At 59.3% G+C, this 6,139-nt stretch overlaps 1 pseudogene across 1 annotated transcript in view; it reads right to left on the bottom strand.

The window, feature by feature from the left end:
• Positions 1-1,096: 1,096 nt before the first annotated feature.
• Positions 1,097-6,139, bottom strand: part of LOC144243143 (long-chain-fatty-acid--CoA ligase ACSBG2-like) — a 22,275-nt pseudogene continuing 17,232 nt past the window's right edge. The window contains exons 10-13 of the transcript XR_013338561.1: positions 2,888-3,105; positions 2,498-2,637; positions 1,649-1,895; positions 1,097-1,335 (exon numbers count right to left, since the gene is read on the bottom strand). The product of XR_013338561.1 is annotated as a long-chain-fatty-acid--CoA ligase ACSBG2-like (transcript). The remainder of the gene's footprint in view (positions 1,336-1,648; positions 1,896-2,497; positions 2,638-2,887; positions 3,106-6,139) is intronic.

Genomic DNA, 6,139 nt, shown 5'->3' on the forward strand with positions numbered 1-6,139 from the left:
CGCCTCGCCCACCCCCACCTTCTGCCGCCTGCGTAGGCGTCTGCGGGCTTCTGTGTCTGCGAGTCATTTCTGGGAGCGCCTCGTGGAGCACCGCACTGGCCTCGGCAGCGCTGTCCCGGGCTTGCCTGTGCGTCATCGTGCGCGTCCCTGCCACGGCCACGCCTTGCGTTTACAGCAAGCTTTTCCCACAGTGGCTTCGGGTGGTTTATTCCTTGACGATGATACAAGTCTTAGAAGCTCTCCGTTGGTTTCTTCCAGCAACTGACAGGCTTCCCCCCTTCCCCTCCCTCCCTCCCCCCCTCCCCTTCTCTCCCTTGTTTCTTCCATCAGGAATTTGTTTCGCCTTAAGGTAGGGCCCCGGAAGTGACGCGAGGCAGTCCATCCCCCGCCAGAAATGCCATCTCTGGTGCGTTCCTCAATTCCTGCACACGTTCCTGCCTGAGCCGGGCTTCCCTCCCTCTGCGGATCCGTCATTTACACCCCATCCCTGAGCTTTTAATTACGGCTGCTTTGTAATGTATTTACTATCTGGTATGACAAGNCAGAATTTCCCCACATAACCTAATGAGCCAGAGCTTCAGAGCCTTTTCTGTGTCTTGCTGTTTGGAAGTTTCCTGTTACATGTTGGTTTCAACCATAATTGTTGAATGCGTGTCCGGCTGGCATTTGGTGGGTCCCGGGTGAGCACTCAGCTGCTCTTGCCAGGTGACTGCAAACCCGGGGCGGGGAGGGGGGGGGTCCTGCACCCATCTCGGGAGGTTTACTGGGCTGTGCAGCAGCCCCACAGCTTCTCAGGTAGAGGGTGCAGATTCTCAAAGTGGAGAAGCCTTTATCACCCATTTTCGACTTTTCCAGAGCCTTCCGTGTGCAACCCCTCACCTACCTCGGCACGACTGACATTTTGTGGCCGGGCAGTTTTTCCCGGTTTGGGGGGCTCCCCCGTGCGCTGTGGGTTGTGGGGCAACAGCCCTGGCTGGCCTCCCCCACCCAGTGCCTCTAGCACCTGCCTGCCTAGTTGGGACAAACCCAGAATGTCGCCCAGACATCGCCACACATGTTCTGGGGGTGCAAGATCACCCCGCGTCAACACCACTGCTTTGGTGATACCAATTTTATTCTCCTTTTACCTTTAAATCTGAAACACTGCACTTCCCTCCTGCTGGAAGGCAGCTCTGTGATCTAGGGGGACGGGGATGCCCATGGCAGCGGGTTTCCTGGGGCAGCAGGATGCCCCCCACCCTTCCCACTGCTAGTATTCATCCTCCTCGTAAAAGCTTTCAATTTCAGGCTGGTAGATCTTGGCCACGTTGGCCCTCCTCAGTTTGGTGGTCGGCCCTGAAACAGAATCGCATCTGAGGCGGGGCCTCCTGCCCCTCCCCCCCTCCGCAGGATGATGTGTTCGTGAGCCAGCTGTGTCCTGAGGACGCAGAGGGGTGACTGGATGGAGAGGCTCGTCCCCAAGTGCCCTGTGCCCATCCTGCATGGGGCCCACCCCGGGGACCTTCTGCCAGATTCCTTGGAGGTGCTGGTGAAAAATGCAGGCACCAGGGATCCCAGCCCAGAGAAGGCTGGCGATCTCACGAGCACCCCAGGGTCTTGGGTGTGGGCGACCACGCCAGGACCCCTCCCTGGGCCCGGGCCTGCTCACCCAGCTCCCCTCCAACCATGGAGAAGTCCGTCTCCAGGATCGTCCACTTGACGATCTTGGCGCTGTCGGAGGTGACCTGGGCGTTGGCAGCATCGATCCCTTGACTGATGAAGTCCATGACCACTGGGTCTCTGTCATACACGATGTCTGACAGCCGGGTGGACTGGCTCTTGAGCTGCCTGCAGAAGGCCACCGCCTCGCTGGTCAGCGCGTTGCGAGGTTCCCCCGTGTCCATGTTGATCTGGCACTGTCGTTTGGGGATGGCGGGTCAGGCGGATCTCAAAAGTGCCAAGCCCAGCTCCCCGTACTGGGGCTCACACGCACGGGTCCTGTGTCACTGTCTTCTTGACCCTGGGAGGGCCAGGTCCCCACCCCCATTGTACGGATGAGGAAGCGGCACAACCTGGGACACTTGGCCGCTACTCCCCTGCCTCCTAGGGGCCGGCCGGGCCGGGCGCAAGTCCCTCTGCCCTGCCTCTGGAAACAGGCCAGGAGCTTTTCCCCCACAGGCACGGCCAGTGCCCCAGGCGTGGGACGTGGGGAGCTGGCACTGAGCCACCGAGCCACTGCCGCTCCTCTCCAGCCTCAGTCTCCCCATTTTTTTTTTAAGTTTATTTGGAGAGAGAGAGCACACTCACGAGTGGGGGAGGGGCAGAGAGAGCGAGCGCCCTGATGCAGGGCTTGAACTCACCAACCTCGAGATCATGACCCGAACGGAAGTCCAGAATTGGACGCTTCACTGACAGAGCCACCCAGGCGCCCCAGGCGCCCCATCTCGACACCAGCACAGCAGCCCCCACCCAGCCAACAGCCCAGATTGCGGAGAGGCCCCAACCAGCGCTGAGGCACCTTGAGTGTGAGCAGGGCACACACGTAGGGGGCGTCCTGGCCCACTAGCACCACGTAGTGGACGATGGGAATGCACCTCTTCACGCGCTCCTCGATGGGATTCGGGTTGATCTTCTCGCCTGAACTGAGGGTGATGATATCTGCATGCCGAGAGAGAGGGGTGTGGTCCTGGAAAGCTACCTCAGGTCAGCTCTCCTGGAGCCCATAGCCACCCCCCGACGCTCGGAAACAACGGAGATGGAGCCCAGCATTCAAAGGGTGCCCCTTCCTCCAAGCTGAACTCCAGTCCTCCCTCGTCATTGTGCTGTATGCAACCTGCACCACCGTCCACGGCAGCCCTGTGGGGCCTGGTCAGAGGCAGAAAGTACCTTGCAGCCTTGTCTCGCTTACCCTTTTCGTTGCCCAAGACATAGAGGAATTCATCATTGTCCAAAAAGCCCAGGTCCTCCGTGCGCATCCAGCCATAGACATCAATTTTCTCCTGGGTTTTCTCCTCATCATTGAGGTACCCCATGAAGACGTTCCGGCCCCAAATGTGGATGTCCCCAATGCCCTCCTCATTTTCTTTCTGGGTCCTGGTGCAGGTGCCGGGGAGGGACTTCCCACAGCTGGGGACAGCGGGCAGGGAGGACGTTATTACAGATACAGATCCCCACTAGCGTAGGGGCGCCCCCGCCCGCTGCCCCTCTGCCCCTATTCACACAGCTCTTCAGACCCCAGGCCTTTTCTGCCTGTCTGGCTGCTAGAGTCCCGTAGACCCAAGGAGGGGACAGATGGAGTCAGGAAACAGGGTGCAGTCCCCCGGGGGGGAAGTCTGGGCCCACCGTGACTCCGGGCCTAGCTTGCGTGGACTCACCACACCTGGCTCCCGGCCCCCAGGAACCCACAGGTGAGTAGAAGGGACAAGGCAAGAAGACAAACTCAAGACACCTTCGGGTCTTGATTGATCTTCGGGTGGGACTGGTTGCTATGAAAGGTATCTGGGCAGGAGAGGAAACAATGTGAGCCAGGTAAGAATGAGGCATCTTACCACCTGCTTGTCTCCTTGGAAATGGGGGCGGGGGGAGGACGCTGGGGCTTCACCTCTCAAAGCTCGAGGTTCCTGTCCTGGCACCTGGACCCCAGTGCTTGCCCTGCTTTCTGCCCGGGCTGTCTGGAGACTCGGGGCAGGGCCTCCGAGCCGGCCCAGCCACCACCCAGGATGCACCCTGCACGGACCGAGTTGTGTCACCCTCAAATTCCTAGCCCCCAGTGGGATGGTATTTGGAGGTGATCAGGTTTAGATGAGGTCCTGAGAGTGGGGCCTTAATGATGGGTCTGATGTCCTTTACGAAGAGACACCAGAGTGAGCTCGCTGGCCCTTTCCAACACGCAAGACACGGGACACGGCCGTCCGCAAGCCAGGGAGAGGCCCTCACCCAGAGCTCAGGCCACAGCACCTTGATCTTGAACTTGCAGCTTCTAGAACTGAGTAAACCTCTGTGGTTTAAGTCCCCTGGCCTGTGAGCTCTGTTACGGCGCAGCCAGAGCTAAGACGCAGCCATTGAGGGCCGATGCCCAGCCCCCCGTGGGGCAGTGGGAGCTCTGAGTTCACGTTCAGATGCTCCCTGAGTGAGCAAACTGCCCAAAACAAGTGAATGGAAGCTGAGAGGCTTCGCTGAGCTGCCCCTGTTGTGATCTCACGTCTGCGATCACCACTTACCTTGGGCTGCCCTGTGTCCTGTGTGGAACGATCTATTCTGGAAGCATCCAGGGCTGTCTGTGGCTCTGCCTAGATTGCAAGCCCCACACCCCACATGGGAGGGACTCCTGACGCCTGGTGTCCCCGCTGTAACCCGAGCCGTGTGGCGCTGCCAGCAGGCAGGGGTCACGCAACACAGGCCAAGGAAGCCTAGGAAGCAACACTCCCAATACCAGCTCCCAGCGGCCAAGTAACCTCTCCTTCCTCCAGCCCCCCTGCCCGACCCCCTGGCTGCCCTGCCTCTTCGGGTCTGGGGGCTGGGGAGACCCTGCGGGTGAGTCAGTGCTTTGTGATTGGCTCTTTGTCCGGTCTCTGCTGAAAGTAGATCCCACCGCCCCCCTCCCCTCCCAAAGCCAAGGTGCACTAAGGACAGTGACTCTCTCTCCTTGACCAAACTCTGGTCAGGCTCCCCTGAGCCCTCTGCTCGCTGGGTCCTAGCCTTGAGGTCTAAGGACTGGAGGCTCTGTGCATGAATGATTTCATCCACCCCCACACAGAAAGACCTGAGAAACTCGGGCCACATCCCAGGATGACTCCATCCCCNCCGCCCCCGCCCCCCCCCACATTCCTCCCCGAGAAAGCTCCACGCTGCCAAGAGAATTTCCCAGATGGCGGCCTAAACCCCCTTTTAGACGAGCTCCTTTAAAAAGCTTGCAGATAAGTCCTTTCTCTGCCCTTTGAGATGCAAATCTACTCCCCAGAACTGTCTCCTCCCTTTGAAATGCAAACATTTGCGGCGATAACTCTGGCTCTCTCCTCCAAGCGCTTGTGGGAGGTAACGGGCCCCACCGCAGAGGGGCAGCTGGCTCTGACCTACGCCATCGCTTCCTGCCAGAAACACGCGAGTGGTTTATTTCTCTCTAGAGAAGCGCCAGTCTGCAAGGCGCCCGGGTGGGTTCACGAGGCCCCGCTTCCCAGCCCGCTCGAGCCCCCCCCACCTCCCCTACCCCACAGACCCTATGATGTCCCGTCCCCTCGGCCCAAATGGAAGTGGCGGCCAGTTCCCACTGGACCGCCCTCGCTGCAGTGGCTGTACTGCATCAAATCTGCCCCCGTCGCTTCAAGTCACCGTTTGAGAGGTGAGCGCCAGGTTAGGAAGATCGAAGGCAGGGGAGAGCAGCAGCACACCGAGAGGGCCCTGACTCCCTCTCCCCCCCAACCCCTCCCCCCGTCGCCCGTTTCACCCTGTTCTTTTTCAACACAGGCTGAGTCTCTGGGAAGCATGGGGGGGGGGGGCAGCCTCCTGGAGAGCTGTCCACCCAGAATCCACATCCCCTGTGTGGTCCCCTCCCACCCCGGGCAGGGCTGATCTGCACGACCCTTCAGATGTGGCAGAAATAATCAAGTGCCACTTCTGAGGTGAGGCCGTAATAGGGCTGCCAGATCAAACATAAGATGCCTTATAGGATGTATAGCTGAATTACAAATTTTTGTGTCCGTATAAGTATGTCCTGGATGTTGTAGGACATCTGTTATCTGAAATTTCCAACGTCCCCGGGTGCCTTGTGCGTTTCTTTGCTGTCCTAAAGGAGAGTGTGGCGTCCACCTTGCTCTCTCTGGGGTCTCTGGGATGACGGAGGCTGATGGCTGGGGTAGGAGGACCCTCAGCGGAGGCAGGAACTGAGGCCTCCTGCTGCGGCCACGTGAGGAAGCCCCCCCCTCCCAACAGCTTGACCTCGGGAGGCACTTGGAGCCGGAACCGCACGTGGAGAGCAGCGCCCCTGAATTCCCGCCCCACCCCCAGAGACCAGGATCTCATGTTTGTTGTGACCTTTGCAACAGTAACGAAAGCGTTCTCTCCCAAGGTGCCAAGGTGCCAGAAACAATTGGCCATTAGTAAAAATGATGGTTTGCAAATTAAAAAAAAAAAAAAGCAGAAGGGCTTCCGTGTGCCACACACG

The sequence above is a fragment of the Crocuta crocuta genome, unplaced genomic scaffold (assembly GCF_008692635.1).
Source record: "Crocuta crocuta isolate KB4526 unplaced genomic scaffold, BGI_CrCroc_1.0 scaffold110, whole genome shotgun sequence".
In the NCBI taxonomy this organism is placed as follows: domain Eukaryota; kingdom Metazoa; phylum Chordata; class Mammalia; order Carnivora; family Hyaenidae; genus Crocuta; species Crocuta crocuta.